Source organism: Mauremys reevesii, linkage group 10 (genome assembly GCF_016161935.1).
Source record: "Mauremys reevesii isolate NIE-2019 linkage group 10, ASM1616193v1, whole genome shotgun sequence".
Classification (NCBI taxonomy): Eukaryota; Metazoa; Chordata; order Testudines; family Geoemydidae; genus Mauremys; species Mauremys reevesii.
In genome coordinates, this window is record NC_052632.1 from 11,283,052 (window position 1) to 11,300,471 (window position 17,420).

The 17,420-nt window shown below is 42.9% G+C and overlaps 1 protein-coding gene across 9 annotated transcripts in view; it reads right to left on the minus strand.

The window, feature by feature from the left end:
* Nucleotides 1–17,420, minus strand: part of MCTP2 (multiple C2 and transmembrane domain containing 2) — a 178,763-nt gene that overhangs the window by 145,634 nt on the left and 15,709 nt on the right. For 4 of the 9 annotated variants that reach the window (XR_005585626.1, XM_039492365.1, XM_039492371.1 and 1 more), the window contains exon 1: nucleotides 12,467–12,598. The exons of 2 other annotated variants lie outside the window; for them this stretch is intronic. The gene's annotated coding sequence lies outside the window, so the exon portion shown is untranslated. Of the gene's footprint in view, nucleotides 1–12,314; nucleotides 12,383–12,413; nucleotides 12,431–12,466; nucleotides 12,737–17,420 lie in introns of those variants that run through there. 3 more of the 9 variants (XM_039492373.1, XM_039492370.1, XM_039492366.1) reach the window with 3 other exon arrangements.

Sequence of the window (17,420 nt, forward strand, 5' to 3'; positions counted from 1 at the left end):
GTTTTTTTTTTTGTTTTGTTTTTTTGGGGGGGTGGCGGGGAATATGGGAAGGATAGTGTAAGCCACAGCATTATTCCATCTAAATCCCAAGGAAATGGAACAATCTCCTCTCCCATTAATGATGGTCTCTCCAGACAAGTTCTGAGGGACGTTTGTAGAACGTTGTGTAGTGAACTCAGAACTACCTCTGTCCACACTGTACTTATTGTGTGGACTTATTCATGGGTTTTTAGGTCAGAAGGGACCATTCCAATCATCTGGCCTGACCTCCTACTTAACATAAGACAAACACAGAATTTCACCCAGTGATTCATGCTTCCAGCCCAGTAACATATGGTTGAAATACAGTCTATTGTAATTTAAAAACTTCAAGTGATGGATAATTCACCACATCACTGGACGGGAAATCAGGAGACATGGCTTGTGGGACAAAATACAGCACATAAATCCATGCTTAAGTCAATTCTCACTTCAGCTGTGTAGCCCAACTTTAAGGCTGGGATATCAATCAAAAACAAGCGGCAACCCTACTCAGCAACAAGCTACTCTGCTGTCTCAAAGCCAATCAAAAGCGACGCCTTCCAGCTCCATACCAGTATAACGCAACAAGGAAGTGATTTCAAGCGAACTTTATGCAAATCAAGCATCGTAGGGGTGAAATGAGCAGCCAATTGAAAAACGCCGTAAGTGGCATCCGACATAAGTCGGGCATCATAAGTCTGAGGACTCCCTGTATATAACTAACATCCCACATGAGAAAGGGGAGTCTTTCCAAGAGTCATAGAAGGCCAGGGCAAATGTCCAAGGTGCAGCAAGAAGGCGACAGTAGCTTGGAAGTGGGATAGGCCTAATGACTCAAGGGGGATCCTGGAGCCATGTAGAGCTCTTGACAGGGGAGGTGCAGAGAGGCAAAAATGAAGGTGAAAATGGAGAAAATTGAGCAAATATTCTACTGCCAGCATGTGTTGCAGAGTGCAGGGATGGAGAGAGGGTAATCTGGGAGATGAAGAGAGCTCCAAAACTGCATACTAAGCATTTCATAGCCTCATTCAGAGATATAACCAGGGTGATCGAAGTGCATGCAAGAGGTCAAATAAGTCTTATGACTATCCTCTCCCTGTAATTACAAAGTAAAAACAGATCTTAACTGGGAAAAAAAAGTATATTAATGTACCATTCAATCGAACTACTTCCTTGTGCCTGTATTTATTTATTATTTAGTTCTCAATGTCAAAGCTTGGGTATTGGAAGTTTAAACCTAAACCTTTAATGGATTTAGTTACCATTCCGACCACTCATGTTTTGCTTATGCATATAAGAACTATCCCCACTTCAGCTGTCCATATCTACACTGCTAGATACAGACAAGAGCCAACAAGTTTTTATATGTATTTTTCTTAATTTATTCAAGTGTTTTGGATACAGATCAACTTTCCTTGCTCAACATTTATTCAAATGTGACCAATCTTGAAATAGGAATTGCATGAACTTTAATAAACAAATTAGAAAGTAGTCTGGTTCACTGCAGATTCTGTACCTAGCAGAAAATGTTTATTCCTTCCCAAATTTGGTCTGATTAATGTCACAGGATGGATTAACTTTCAAATAACGTTATTGCGAGATGTGCAGGGTTGCATGGATCATATCAGGCACTAGGAATATTTAAACGCTAGAACAGGAATCGGCAACCTTTGGCACGTCGCTCGCCAGGGTAAGCACCCTGGTGGGCCATGCCGGTTTGTTTACCTGCCACGTTCACAGGTTCGGTCGATCGCGGTTCACACCGGCTGTGGTTCGCCGCTCAGGGCCAATGGGAGCTGTGCGAAGCCGTGACCAGCACATCCCTCGGCCCATGCCGCTTCCTGCCGACCCCTGTGCTAGAAAATGGCTGCCCCTTTCTGAATCATCAAGAACAGGTCTTGTTCTAAAGTCCAAGAAGTCACAGGGAGTCTTTGAATCAGGGCTTTAGAGGACAATTAAAAAAAAAAAAAAGACATGACATGCAGTGCAATACTTAGTTAATACAAGACAATTAGTGCTTCCTGTATTATCACAGTTATCAACCAATACCCTCATCTCCCAAGAAAATGTTGAGGGAACTAGTATGCCCTGAATGCTAGCAAATCTGGACCTGGACAGCCAATTCCAAAGGCCGCAACAACAACAAAATTGTTGCCGTCACCTCCTCCTATTTGAGGTAGGGGCCGTTTGCTCTTGCTACTCAAAGGACTGTAAATATGACATAGTATGATATAAGAAGAGAGACAGTTCTCAAGTAGCCATGACCAAATCATTTTGATCAAACCCAACATCTTAACCATTACCCAGAAATCAACTGGTAGAGTGTGCAGATCACATTACACATTATAATATGCTTTCTGCCAGCGCATTCCTCGGCCCACGCTGCTTCCCACAGCCCCCACTGGCCTGGGACGGCGAACCACAGACGCAGCAGGTAAACAAACCAGCCTGGCCTTGCCCACCAGGGGGCTTACCCTGGCAGGCCGCAGGCCAAAGATTGCCAATCCCTGCCATAGTGGCAGGCTCAGAAGGGTTGGCTACATGGAGCAGGATGTTATTAGCTGAACGAAGACACCACAAACAGTATTTCCTCACTCATCTTCCTAACAATCCTAACACATTGAACTGGAGGGATGGCAGAATAGTACTATGTGGAATGTCAACAGTGAGACATTGGAACAAATAAGCGATTGCAAAATATTAGCTTCTGAGATCATCAGAGAGAAAAGGACTGAGTCATCTAAGAGCAGCTCACCGCTGCTGGTGACCACTGATATGTATCTACACCAGTGTTTCCCAAACTTGGAATGCTGCTTGTGTAGGGAAAGGCGCTGGCAGGCCGGGCCAGTTTGTTTACCTGCCGCATCCACAGGTTCGGCCGATCGCGGCTTCCACTGGCCGCAGTTCATTGCTCCAGGCCAATGGGAGCTGCTGGAAATGGCGCGGGCCGAGGGACGAACTGGCCGCTGCTTCCAGCAGCTCCCATTGGCCTGGAGCAGTGAACCATGGCCAGTGGGAGCTGCAATTGGCCGAACCTGTGGACATGGCAGGTAAACAAACCGGCCCGGCCTGCCAGGGGCTTTCCCTACACAAGCGGCATCCCAAGTTTGGGAAACACTGATCTACACTATCTGGTGATCAGTATTGGAGGCAGCTGACTGATCTAATAAATCAGCATGAACACCTGATTTTCATCTATCACCAATAGGAGATCAGACAACAGAGTCTGTATATTATATCCAGGACTAAAACTGAACTGACTGGTGACAACTTCCACACGAGGTATTGTGACACTACACTCCATATTCTTCATAAAAATATTGTTATAATATTATTATAGCATAACTATGATTTATTTTGTGCAAGATAAGGATTGTAAAATATCATTGGAAAGGTAATGATTTGCTGAATATGATTATTCTATGTGTATGCATGTATCAGTTTTGTATCTAAAGTTAGGAATATTGACTACAAAAGTGCTTGCACCTTGGGAACGCCCACCAGACAGAATGCAATCAATCTGGCTGGCTAGCTGGGGACAAGTCAATAGACCACTAGAGAGAACAATAGGTCTTTGAAGATGTTAATCTCTCACCTTCCTGGGATGCTACAAACAACCTTTGACTCATGGCTGCTTTGACAACGGGACTGGACTCCATGATAGAATACCAGTATTTTTCCACTGAGAGTGTGTGGGTGGGTGGGTGGGGGGAGGGGGAGACCAAGGATTCCCTGGAAAACACTGGAAAACAAAGGATTCCCACCATACGTAAAACCTATTTAAGGTAGGGGAGGGACATAATCGGGTTTGTTCTTCACTGATCCCATCCCCAGGATGACTGCTGTGAACATCTAAGAAACAAAGACAAGGGGGCGGGGGGGGGGACTGAGCCCAGGCGGAAAAGGTGTCTGATCTGTGAAAGAAATACCTGAAGTTTAAAGCTGCAAGCAAGAGCAGTTTGCCTTTAAGAACATCTGCAATCTGCCTAAAACAACATTTAGGGTGAGAAATCACTACTTGTAACCAATTTCTTTAGTATCTTAAGCTTAATTTGCGTATTTGTTTCATTTGATAGGTAATCTGCTTTGATCTGGTTGCTAATCCTTATAATCACTTTAAATCTATCTTTTCTAGTTAATAAACTTGATTTTATTTTCTCTGAAACCAATTTGTGGAATTCATAACTGGGGGGGGGGCAAAAAGCTGTGCATATCTTCCTCCACATTGAGGGAGGGAGCGAATTTTATGAGCTTATGCTGTACAGTTCTCTGTGCAGTGCAAGATGGTACAATTTTGGCTTTACACTCCAGAGGGGATGTGCACTTGAGTGCTGGGCATTCCTTAGCTGAGCTTTCCTATGCAAAGCTCATCTCAGCATCTGTGTGAAATTGCAGCTGGGTGTGTCTCAACCTGTGTGTGGGCTGGAAGGGGGCTTGAGAGCTGTCACAGCAGCACAGCGTAAAGAGAACCCAGGCTGGCGGGTCAGGCAAGCTCAGTGGTACCCCAGTTCCAAGTGACACCCCGCAGGGAATCTGTCACAGGTATCATCTCAGTTAATATGGAGTGGAGGAATAAATAAGAGCAGCTGCTTCTAAGCCCAAGAAAGGGCACAGTGCTGTGGCTGGATCCTATTTCACAACGTAATAACAGCAGGAAATTTTTTCTTCTCTGGCTGAGAGCTTAGAGTAGAAGAGGCTTCTTATTTCCAAAAATTACCACCAAGATAACCAAGCATGTGTAGAATTAAATCGTCCAGTAAATGAAATATTTACCTTCCAAATTACATTTTCCCCATTCATTTGATTGTAAGGGGTAACATGGAGCTGAGTGTCAGATAGATTGTTGGGGGTGGAAAATATTATTTCCCAGCAAGAATATGAATAAGATATTCCTTCTTCCCCTTGGCCAAAATATGAGTCCACATACAACACAAATAAAACAGAAGCCAAACCCTATATACTAATATATTTAAAAAAAACATTTTGTAATGTATATGGATCCCAAATCCAAACTGAAAGCAACAATTATTCTTTATGTGGCTGTAGAAGGGAATCCGGCCAGAGAGCCCACATAACAGAAGATGAAGAAGAAGCTTATCACTGAACACAACAGAAACCAATCTGTAAATTATTTAGATCAAACCATCAATGCACCCAATACAAGAAGAAGGCATTATAAATAGATAATTTTAAAATAAGGGACTCTAGCAAATCTCCAAGGCTAGATAGAATGTTACCATCAGACTATGTTATGTCTCAAAAGTGAGCGCACAGCACATCCTACCTACTTATGTAGGGTGTGCGCTTGCTTCTTCTCCGTTGGGAGGGATATCTGGATATTTACAAGTCCAAACTGACAATGTAGCAGTACAGATTAAATGCAGTAGAGAGGATCTTATATCCTTGAAGAGTCCATGCTTAAGGGCTTGTTTTTCAGAGGAACAGAGCAAATGAAGTCAATGAGAGATGCTTGTGCTCAACACCTCTGAAAAAATCAGCCTTAATGAAGCATGTAAGGAGAGAAAGTATAAACTAGAAGGACAAGAGGCACCCTTTATTTAGAGCAGGGATTGGCAACTTTTGGCATGCAGCCCATCAGGGTAAGCCCCTGGTGGGCCAGGACAGTTTGTTTACCTGCAGCATCCGAAGGTTCGGCCGATCGCAGCTCCCACTGGCCGTGGTTCACTCTCCCAGGCCAATGGGGGCTGCAGGAAGCGGCCCGGGCCGAGGGATGTGCTGGCCACCCTTCCCGCAGCCCCCATTGGCCTGGGACAGTGAACCACGGCCAGTGGGAGTTGAGATCAGCTGAACCTGCAGACGCTGCAGGTATACAAATCGTCCCAGCCCGCCAGGGACTTTCCCTGGTGGGCCGCAGGCCAAAGGTTGCGAATCCTGGATTTAGAGAATGACAATATTGCTGATATGAAGGTAACCCTAAAACAATCCTTCTTCTCCTATAATATCTATAGATATTTTTTAAAAATTAAAATAAAAAGCAAAATCACAAGATGTATTTTTGCACCCTGATCACTTAATAATTGTTATTTAACTATAGTGACAAAACAATGGATTATTTCACAATTTAAGGACACACACACACTTAATTGTTTTAAGTTTCGCTATTCCTCATTAGCTTTAAAAAAATTAAATCTGTGGATATTTAACACTGTAAACCAGGGGTCAGCAACCTTTCAGAAGTGGTGTGCCGGGGCTTCATTTATTCACTCTAATTTAAGGTTTTGCATGCCAGTAATACATTTTAACGTTTTTAGAAGGTCTTTTTCTATAAGTCTATAATATATAACTAAACTATTGTTGTATGTAAAGTAAATAAGGTTTTTAAAATGTTTAAGAAGCTTCATTTCAAATTAAATTAAAATGCAGAGCCCCCCGGACCGGTGGCCAGGACCCGGGCACTGCGAGTGCCACTGAAAATCAGCTCGCGTGCCACCTTTGGCACACATGCCATAGGTTGCCTACCCCTAAATTCAACTGCCTAGATTTGTTATGGAAAAAGATGCACTGTAACCTCAACTGTCTAGATTTGTTATGGACAAATCAAAACCTGTTCACTTGAGGATAATTGTGTATCTTGATGTGAAGTTATCAGTCTACTGTAGCTGGCATTAACAGACGTACAGCAATATTCTTCTCTAAGACATCTCTGTGGTACACCACAGCACATAGGCATAAATCTCCTCAGACATTTCAAGAATGTTTCAAATATGTTCATTGTCATTTCCATTTTACATGAAGTATTAATCCTCAGTTGTGCCACTTTCACAGTTTAAAAAAAAAAAAGTAAAAATTCCCAGAATTTGATACATGGGTTTTAAAAATTGACTTAAACTGGTAATTTTTTAAAGATAGCTTTGGTTTGATGGTTATAAACTTTTTTTTGAGAGAGAATTAATAATTCCAGGAAATAAGCAAAGTAATAGTAAAGACTGGCTTTATATCAGTGCAGTGTGTCTACGTGAAGGGTTATCCCCAGTGTAACTCCATCTACGTAGTAACACCTGTGCTCAAGACCGTTCACCATATCAATGGTAGACAAGGCCTCAGTTTTTGTTGTTTTTTAACTGAGGATTTTTCTCATTAAGATTTAGTTAACAGCAAAAATGCAGTAGTTAGCATTAAAAGCAAAACAATAATGTGACCACCCTAATAAATTTTAATGAGCGCCTATCGTACACGTCCAGGGTACTTTTCATATCTTTCAGCATGATGGTGACAGTCCTCATGCAAGGCAGCTGCCATGTTGAAGGCAATGAAAATTTAGTTTGTACAGGGAATGCAAGATCAAAATGTCTTATTTTACCTCTGTTTGTTATTTTATTTTGAATTACATTCAATTTAGATAATAAAACAAAACTGGGTTACTGGACAACAAAATGGCAGATGAAATTCAATGTTGATAAATGCAAAGTAGTGCACATTGGAAAACATAATCCCAACTATACATATAAAATGTCTAAATTAGCTGTTACCACTCAAGAAAGAGATCTTGAATCATTGTGGATAGTTCCCTGAAAACATCCACTCAATGTGCAGCGGCAGTCAAAAAAGCAAACAGAATGTTGGGTATCATTAAGAAAGGGATAGACAATAAGACAATATAATATTATCTCTACATAAATCCATGGTATGTCCACATCTTGAATACTGTGTGTAGATGTGGTCACCCCATCTCAAAAAAGATATACTAGAATTGGAAAAGTTTCAGAAAAGGACAACAAAAATGATTAGGGGTATGGAACAGTTGCTGTCTGAGGAGAGATTAATAAGATTGGGACTTTGGCATCCTGGCAGGCCGGGACGGTTTGTTTACCTGCCGCATCCGCAGGTTCAGCCGATCACGGCTCCCACTGGCCGCGGTTCGCCGCTCCAGGCCAATGGGGGCGGCGGGAAGCAGCACAGGCTGAGGGATGTACTGGCTGCCACTTCCCGCCACCCTCATTAGCCTGGGACGGCGAACTGCGGCCAGTGGGAGCCGCTATCGGCCGAACCTGCGGACGCGGCAGGTAAACAAACCAGCCCAGCCCGCCAGGGGCTTTCCCTAGCGAGCCACATGCCGAAGGTTGCCAACCCCTGGACTACGGGAAGATATGATAAAGATCTATAAAATCATGACTGGTATGGAGAAAGTAAACAAGGAAGTGTTATTTACTCATTCTCATAACACAAGGGTTAGGGGTCACCAAATGAAATTAATAAGCAGCAGGTTTAAAACAAACATAAGCAAGTATTTCTTTACACAATGCACAGTCAACCTGTGGAACTCTTTGCCAAGACTATGGCATGGTTCAAAAAAACTAGACAAATTCAGGAGGATACCTCCATCAATGGCTATCTGCCAGGATGGGCAGAGATGGTGCACCTAGCCTCTCTTTGCCAGAAGCTGTGAATGGGCGACAGGGGATGAATCACTTGATGATTACCTGTTTTGTTCATTCCCTCTGGGGCAGCTGGCATTGGCCACTGTGGGAAGACAGGATACTGGGCTAAATGGACCTTTGGTCTGACCCAGTAAAGCCATTCTTATGTAAAACACTCCTCTAGTCTTTTGTTTATAGACAATTTTTAATCAGTTTCTCTTTCTGTTCATGTAGTAAGGCCCGATCCTGCAGAGACTGATGCCTAGTCTGTATTTATAAGTTTTGCTGCCATAGCTATGTCGGTTACAGGTGTGAGTATTTTCCAGCACAGCTATACCAGCAAAGCCTTAGCTGTCATATCAGCAAAAAAGTGCTTCTGCTGATATAGCTTATTTTGCTTTGGCAACTTTTGACAGTAGACGCTGTATCTAACTAGGATGATTTGCCAGTACAGCTATAGACATGGCCTTGTGCACATGCCTAGCTTCACCCAGGTGAGACGTTCTACAGATCTGGGTTCTCAACAATGCAGGGGGTTATTTAAATCCCCAGCTCCTGAAGAAGAAAATCAGAAGGGTTTTATTTTTAGTGAAATGTCAATTTCACAGAAAAATAGTTTCTCTTTGACTATTATACAGCAGTGAAGAATAGGAGAAAATGAGAGCATGGAGAGGTGGCAGCATACCTCCTGTAGGTCTGAGGAAAACAGGAGCAACTTTCCACTCAAAGGCAAAAAAAAAGCATAGAGGAAATTAAGAGCATTTTAGCATGTTTCATCCTCCTTCAGTAAACCATGCCTCCCTCTGATCTACAAAAGCAGATGATTAGACAAAGCTGCTACCAAGAAAGAGGCTGTGTGACTGCACGTGGTGCTGAGGAACAAGAATCTGGAGTCTGCTCCTAAACGTAGCTTGCCACCCAAGAGTGAGAAGCTGAGACTGATAAAGCCAGACATCCTACTAACACAGATTGCACTGAAGTTGTTATGACGTACATAAGGCCTGAAGGGATTGGGCACCACCCTGCCAACACTTACTGCATAGTCATTGCTGCAAAACTTCAGATGCTTCTAAGAGGCTACTTTTAAGGGGAAGACGTAAATAAATTAGCTAGGGGTAGACTAAAACTACAGCATTATTCAAAAGTAGCACTGTTGGAAAAACTCTGGAAAATTGTAATACTTACCAGCAACAAGCTTTCCTCCATCACCACCCTTTACACCTAGTCTACATTAAAAGCCTGATCTTATTTATACTGAAGACAAGGACACATTCCCATTGACTTCAGTGTTCAAACCCTAAAGCAGTAATCACATGAGGAGCATTACTTGCCTGAGCAAGTTGACTGGGAAATTATTTTATCTGGGCAGCATTCAAGTAAGGGAAATTTCATTCGTTAGTTGGAAACTGGTTGCTTACATAGCTAAATGCAAAAGATGCTGGGAAAAAACCTAGCACTGAATCTGATCCAGGTATAGTAATAATTAACTTAACTGACATGAGAGGTAATGCAACTAATCCTTTAATAGTTTACTGTTCACCGGACAAAGAGGGGACAACTTTCGAATGCATAAATGCCAGTGCCTAACCCCTATTGACTTTCAGTGGGAGGAGTTAGAAACTTTGTTATCTGTGCCTGTAAAAATCTCCTCAGACCGTGTAATCAACAGTTTCTTAATTTAAAAAAAAAAAACCCTACAGCTTCTCTCACACCATAAACAATTTTAAGAGTGGTTTAAAACTCCAAGAAAATTAAATTTCCACCAAAGCAATATGGCCACTGAAAAATTGTCTTATATTCCAATAGTTTTTTCTTTCCACAGTCCTTGCAAATCAACATTATGGCTGCTGAATTTGTTTTCAGGTGACAATTTACAAGTGATTATCTTATCATATATATGATAAGCTATTTTATATATATGATAAGCTATATTTTTCCTATAACTACAAATGATAATGGCAATGAAACCCTAAGATTTTCCCATCTATTCATTCTGACATTTGAGCTACCCCATCATAATCATACTGGATGCTGAGTGAGAAAATAATAAATTATTAAGAAGCATCTGAGGTAGGAGTCCCACAATTTAACACACTGAAATATGCCAGTCATAAAGGTGATCATTTCTAGTTCTGAGTGCACTGAAAGTTGCTTTACTATGCAATGTGATACAAGTGACTGACGTGCATTAAAATAAGGGAACTTGTAGATGCCCTTGACTTCAGTGGACACTGTAGGTAGTAGCACTTCTGAATAATTAGGCCCTTTCTATTTAGGAGATTAAAGGGGCTTGGGAAGGCTAAGGCCTTTTCTTCACAAAAAAACTGCACAGGCTTTAACCAAAGCCAGTTTTGTTACACTAGTGTACACCTGTGCGAGTGCTCTTTTCCTAGTTTAAACTAGGTTTAGTTTGGTTTATCTAAAGTTGATTAGGAATAGGTTTAAGTTAAACCAAAATAAAGCCACTTCTAACCTAAATAAGAGTCCACACAGGGGTTTGCACTTGTTTAGCTAAATCCATTTAAATACTGATTTCTGTTAAATTGGTTCGAACTTTCTCACGACTATAAGGTTTAACTTTAGTCACCCAAGCCTGAAAATTTTAGCATATGTGACTTGACCAAAGTCCCACAGAACGACCCAGTTCCTTGCCTTCAGCCACAAGATCATACTTCATCTCTAAGATCTATTGATGAAATCTGCTATGAAGGGGTCAAGTATTATTATTACCTGGCCAAAAGTCAAGATATATGATTGGCAAAGTTCAGCAAGTACCCAGAAAACTGTTCTGTACCATAGCTAAATACAAATGCCCTTTAAAACCCATCCTACAATTATTTTAAAGAGCATTCATTTTATAGTTAACCTAAAACAAGGTAGCATTCACAGTAACAAAACAGATGCTGATCAACAATATAAAATGCATTAATAACCCATCAGGAAGAGGGCTGGATGTGGGGAAGAGAAATGCTTATGGTGGAGTGTCAGAGAAATGAAGTAAAAATTGTTTGCTCTGTGGTATATTACAACAGGAGATTTGATAGCACCAGATTACCAACGTTTGTGGGTGGGAAGGGAGATGCTGTGTTTGCTAACCGCTGTGTGTCCAATGCTCACAACTGCATGGTTTGCTTAAGCAAATATAATCTGATTATTACATTTGTCACTTTATTTACATTTCAACCCAATCATCATCACTTGGCTTTCAAATGTTGCTCCAGCCACACAGATTTCCCAACAGTCACAGTGAAGCCTGTAATCCGAGTTTTAGCCATTGGTTTTCCGCTTACGTGTTCCTAAGCAAATCAATCACCAAACCTGTTGTTTGAAAAAGATCTGACAGGGTTTGATACTGGAGGGACACAAAGCCAGTGTCCTGGTTTAATAACCAAGTACTAGTAAGCAGCTTTGCTGGTGCGCTGCACATGTGAGAGTCCCAAGGGAAATCAAGCAGAGGGAAATCCCATCCCTTACAGAAGAGGACCTGAGGTTTCCCTCCTTCACAACAACTCTCACTGTGTCTGGAGACTAGAGGCACCCACCAAACGGGGTGTGAGGCAAACTTTACAGTTAGAAGAACAGCACCTTGCTTCTGCCACCTCATACCCCCACCCCTACGCATGCACATCCCTCCACCTTCCCCCAGTGCACCCCATGCCACTACTCCCCACCTTCCTCTCAAGTACACCTAGTGCCCACTCCTCCTCACTCATCTCCCTCAGTGCCCCCACCCCCACCTTGCCCAATGCACCCAGTGCCCACCCTCCCCGCACAGCCCCTCAATGCACCCAGGGTCCACCCCCCGCACCGCCCCTCAATGCACCCAGGGTCCACCCCTCAATGCACCCACCCCCCACGGCACCTCAATGCACCCAGTGCCCACCCACCGCCGCCCACTCCCCTCCCCACGTTTACCCCGTCGGCCAGTGCACCCCCGCGTCCCTCCTCCCCCCGGGTCCGGCCTTCAGCTTCACGGGGCAGGGCCCCCTCCTCCGGCCCCACGCGTGTCCGTACCCGCGCTCGCTGCCTGCCGCTGCTGCCCGCGCCCGGGGCAGCTGCTCTCTTACCTGCTGGCGTGTCCCGGGCTCCGCTCCCCGCCTCCTCCCCAGCGGCTCCGGCAGCAGGTTCCTTGCAGACGCTCCCAGCGGCCGCCGACACTCGCAGGGGAGGAGCCCAGCCGGCGCCGTGAGTGAGGGGGAAGTGGAGCCGCCGGAGTGTCCCGGAGAGCAGGGACATCCCACGGCACCGGGGAGCCCGGCAGTCACCGGCAGGGAAATCCCACTCCTCGGGGGCGGGGAGAGTCTGGCGTGTCGGGGAAGTTTGATACAGATCCGAGGAGATCAATCCGATTCCCAAGCGGTCCGTGCGTCACTTAACAATGGACAGTCCGTCAATGCCGGGTGGGAAAGTCGGTGCCAGGCAGCCTGATGGTTATAATTAGGCTTGGCAGAGCTCAAGCTTTGCTTTTATATCTTTTCAAAGGATACTATCGATGTTTATGTTTAAGCTTTGTATCCATTTAAAATGTTGCACTTGCAGGAAATGGGCGGCCGGGGGCGGGGGGGGGGAGGTGAGACTATAATTATTTAATGAATGGCGTTGAGATTCGTGAAGATGAAGCTTTAGAACGATTAATACATCAAGTGTCAAAATATACAGGGAAGATCCTTAAATCAAATTCTTAGACCTTCTCAAGCAGCATTTTTCCTCCTTTGCCAGCCTATCTGTACATTTCTGTTATCATCAATGGACTTTTTTTTTTTGGTTGGGTTGCGTGCAAATGGCAAAATCTACTTTTATGGACATTTACCGATAAAAATCTAAACCTTCCAAGTACTGCTGGTAAAAGAAAATTAATGTAGTAATATCATTATAAAGATCACCAATGAAAAACATTAACAAACGCTAATGTGACTAATGTAACACATATCAAAGTTAATAATGTTTTTGTTTGTAAAAAAAAACCACCTTTGTTTCTAATAGTTGTAGTAAAAATAGACAAGTGTAACCATGCATAGCATTTCTGTAGTATTCTTGAGGATATGTCTACACTATGGCCCCGACAGCAGTGGTTCTCAAATTAGGGCTGCTGCTTGTTCAGGGGAAGCCCCTGGCGGGCTGGGCTGGTTTGTTTACCTGCAGCGTTCACCAGTTCTGCAGATCACAGCTCCTAATGGCCGCGGTTTGCCACTCCAGGCCAATGGGAGCTGCTGGAAGTGGCGTGGGCTGAGGGACGTACTGGCTGCCGCTTTCCCCTGCCCCCATTGGCCTGGAGCAGCAAACCGCCGCCATTGGGAGCTGCAATCGGCTGAACCTGCAGACATGGCAGGTAAACAAACCTGTCTGGCTCACCAGGGGCTTTCTCTGAACAAGCGACGGGCCTAGTTTGAGAACCGCTGCCCAAAGGCACTACAGGTCTCGCTGCAGTACCATTGTGTAGACACTTCCTAAGTCGGTGGAAGGGTTTTTTCCATCAAGGTAATTAATCCATTTCTCTGAGAGGCAGTAGCTAGGTGGACTAAAGAATTCTTCAGTAGACCTAGCAATGCCTACAGCAATGGTTAGGTCAACCTTACTACATCGAAATTTTTTAGTCTTCCTGAGCAATATAGCTGAGTCGATCCAATTTTTAAGGGTAGACTAGGCCTCTTTCTTGCTTTCCCTACCCCTTGGGTAGATTTTCATCATTCTAATCTGATAACACTTAACAGTTGCTTTGCTCTAGTGTAAGTCACTATGCAAGTTGCAGGGCAAGGGGGAATCAGGCACTGTATCCTCGGTGGACATACAGATGCTAACTAAGGGCTTGTCTAAAGTAGGGAAGTTTGCGCTAGTGTATCTTGGTGCAAATGACTAATGTAAACACACTACCCCAGTGCTAAGCAGGGCTTGTGTAGTGAATCTACTGTGGAGGTTTTGCAACATAGCTACATCAGTGCAAAAAATCCTCTTGTAACAACAGTGCCCAAAGCCCCAGACCTGTAAACAGAGATGGGAGTAGTGCCACTAAACTCTGTGGCCCACTCAGATCTGGATAGGCAGCCCCTTGGTGCATGTGCTGGGTTCCATGTGAATCCAACTGCGGGATGAGGGGCAATGAGATTACTCCCATGAGTACGGTTACTCGTCACATGTCTAAGCATGTTTGATCAAGGCCAAACTTAACGTGGGCCCTGATCGTGCAAGATACAGTTGCATAGGAAGACCTACCCACCATGCATAGCCCCACTGAAGTATCAGGGCCTCAATGCAAGTTTGGGGGGCATGGATCAGTGTTCATGTCGCACTCCTTGTCAGTACCCAGCCTAGGCCAAGGAAGTTAATGATCCAACCAGCAGACCAAATTCGGTGACGAATCCTGGTCACATGCCACCTGAAGCACATTGCGCATATGCTAAGAAGAATGCAAGTCCAAGGTGTATATCGCTGAGCTATGGTATTCATTTAAGTCATGAATGGCTTAAAGAGAAGAGTGTCATGCCACTGCAATAGGCGTCTCCCAATCAAATGCTAACCAGGCCAACCTTGCTAAGCTTTTGCAAGCAGACGGGAATGGCTCCAGAGGAAGTTACCTCAGAACCAAAAATTAACTGTGTATCCCTGCCAAAAATGAAGAAACAATTTTTTGCCATTTTCCCTGTAGGTGTGATGTTTTTCATCACTCTCTTTCTAACTTAATCAAAATTTAAAAACCAAAACAAAAAAAAAAACCATATTTGTTTCAGGTATCCAAATAGCTTCTGGAACAAAAGCCATGTGCCCTTGGTAAACCTGTTCTGTTGGTTCTGAACATGCTCCAAATATATTATATCTAGGCTTCATTAGATTTTTACTGGTAAATGTGGGAAACATCAATTTCACTGTACACACACACAAAGCTGATGAAAAAGTATTTTCATTGATAATCAAAATGTACAGATAGACAAAGTGAGAAAAACGCTGCTTCAGAACTTATTACAATCAAAATCACAGTGATTTCGGCTTTCGGATTAGACTTGTTACAAAAGGACTAGTGAAGGAATAGTAAAAATGGGTATGATTTGTTGATTTTATATTTATTTTGTACATTTTAACATAAGGTGTTAACAATTTGAGTTTTTAATAGACTATAAAGCTTTAACTTTGACTCTCAACATCTACTGTCGTTGAATAATTGTCTGACACCCCTCCATAATTTCCCACAGCCGTGAAAATTTAAATTGATAAAAATAAAAAAATGCTTTAAAATGAACATCGACATTATCCACCAGAATGGTAAAAAATAAAAATTGAGTTCTGCCAAGTCTAATTCTAATTGTTGTGTATACATTTGTATTGTATTATATTACAGGCAAACTGCAAATGTGTTGCAAGGCCTCTAATGTAGTATGGAGAGGTGATCTTTCTGTTAACCAACAAATTAGTTGAACTATCAAATTACCATGACAGGACTCAACAGGATTCCGGAGATGTGGCAAGAGAAAGTTATAAAACAAGAAACAAAGCACTTATGCAAACTGGCCATTAAAGCAAAGAGGGTTTTGTCTTTTGGTGAAAAATGGGAACAAAAAGAAACTGGTACTGGAAATTATTATAGACCCAAGTAGAGCAAGCAGGTAAACCAGGAGCTGTATATGCAAGGAGGCCTAGATTGAGGCTAAAACACTAATTATAGGATATTTTCAATAGAGATAAACAATGACCAGAATAAGAAATGTGGAATTTCTAAAGAAGGTGAATATTACTGGAGATTGCATGGCATTATTTTGTGCTGGTGGCTGCACCTGCTTCCGTGTGACTAATTCTCAAATTTATATCCATTGTATATTATACCATCAGCACAGTTCATAGGCGTATGCCATTTTATAATTAATTATTTGTCCTCTACAAATGTGCAGCGTGTATGATTGCTATAAGAACAGTAGTAAAGGGGCATTATGTGCCTCAGTGGAAATATGATAAAATGATAACAGAAGACCTGAATGACAAATAAAGGATTATCACACACCAGCTGACATGGAGCTGGAATGAAAGCCTCTCTTCCACAGCAATGTTTTTTGTTCCTGCCTGCATCATTTGCTGAAGCTTTCCCAATGCAAAGAGGCATTTGGGGAGGAAAGTGATGGCTGCTCTTCAGTTCCAGACAAGTTCTGTGGCTGTAGTGACTCATCTATCACCAGAATCTACTTTCCAAAGAACCTTTCCTGCTCTATTTGTGGTTTTCTGAACCCTAGTTTCTAGGCCATTTATTTATAAGAATAAGCAAGAAACAGGAAATATTGAGAACTTGTCCTGATCTTATCCTGTGCTGAAAATAGATATTTACTGAGATTCAAATGAATCACCCAGGTTCTTTTACAGTCACTGAAGCTTTTATTGTAAATTGCTGGAAACAATATTTATCATCTATTTTAACACACTTTCTGGGCATAGTTAGTTAAATGTAAGGTAGATAAAGTATATTGTCCATAAGACAGGTATGTAGTATGCTCTCAAATTTATGCTTTCATTTTGGGCACATCTTCACTGGCAACGTTAAAGCCCTGCCGCTCTCCCAGCACTTTTAAAAAGTCTCCACAAGGGGTACCTTCACCTCCACAAGGGGCATAGCTACCTGCACTGGGAGCACAGCTCCCAGCGCTGGTGCACTGTCTATACTGGCATGTTACAGTGCTGAAACTTGCAGCACTCAGGGGGGTATTTTTTCACACCCCTGAGCGGGAAAGTTGCAGCGCTGTCAAGTGAAAAAGTAAGGGCCTGAATCTTCTCTTACTTACGGTGGTTATACACTTGTGTAACTCCATTGACCTCAAGGCTTTTTATGGGGGCTAAGAAAACTTTCAGAATATGAGCCAAGTGTAACTGATGCAGAGATATCTGCCTGAGTTTTGAGAACACTCAAAATAGCTGTGGTGAGTGGTGTGAACTGCCCCTTGCCCATGTCAGCAAGGTGTTAACCCAGATGCTTAAGCAAGATACTCTAAATGTCAAAGTTCTTAACTGTTTCATAACTGATCAAACATATGAGAAAGGAGAGGGAGG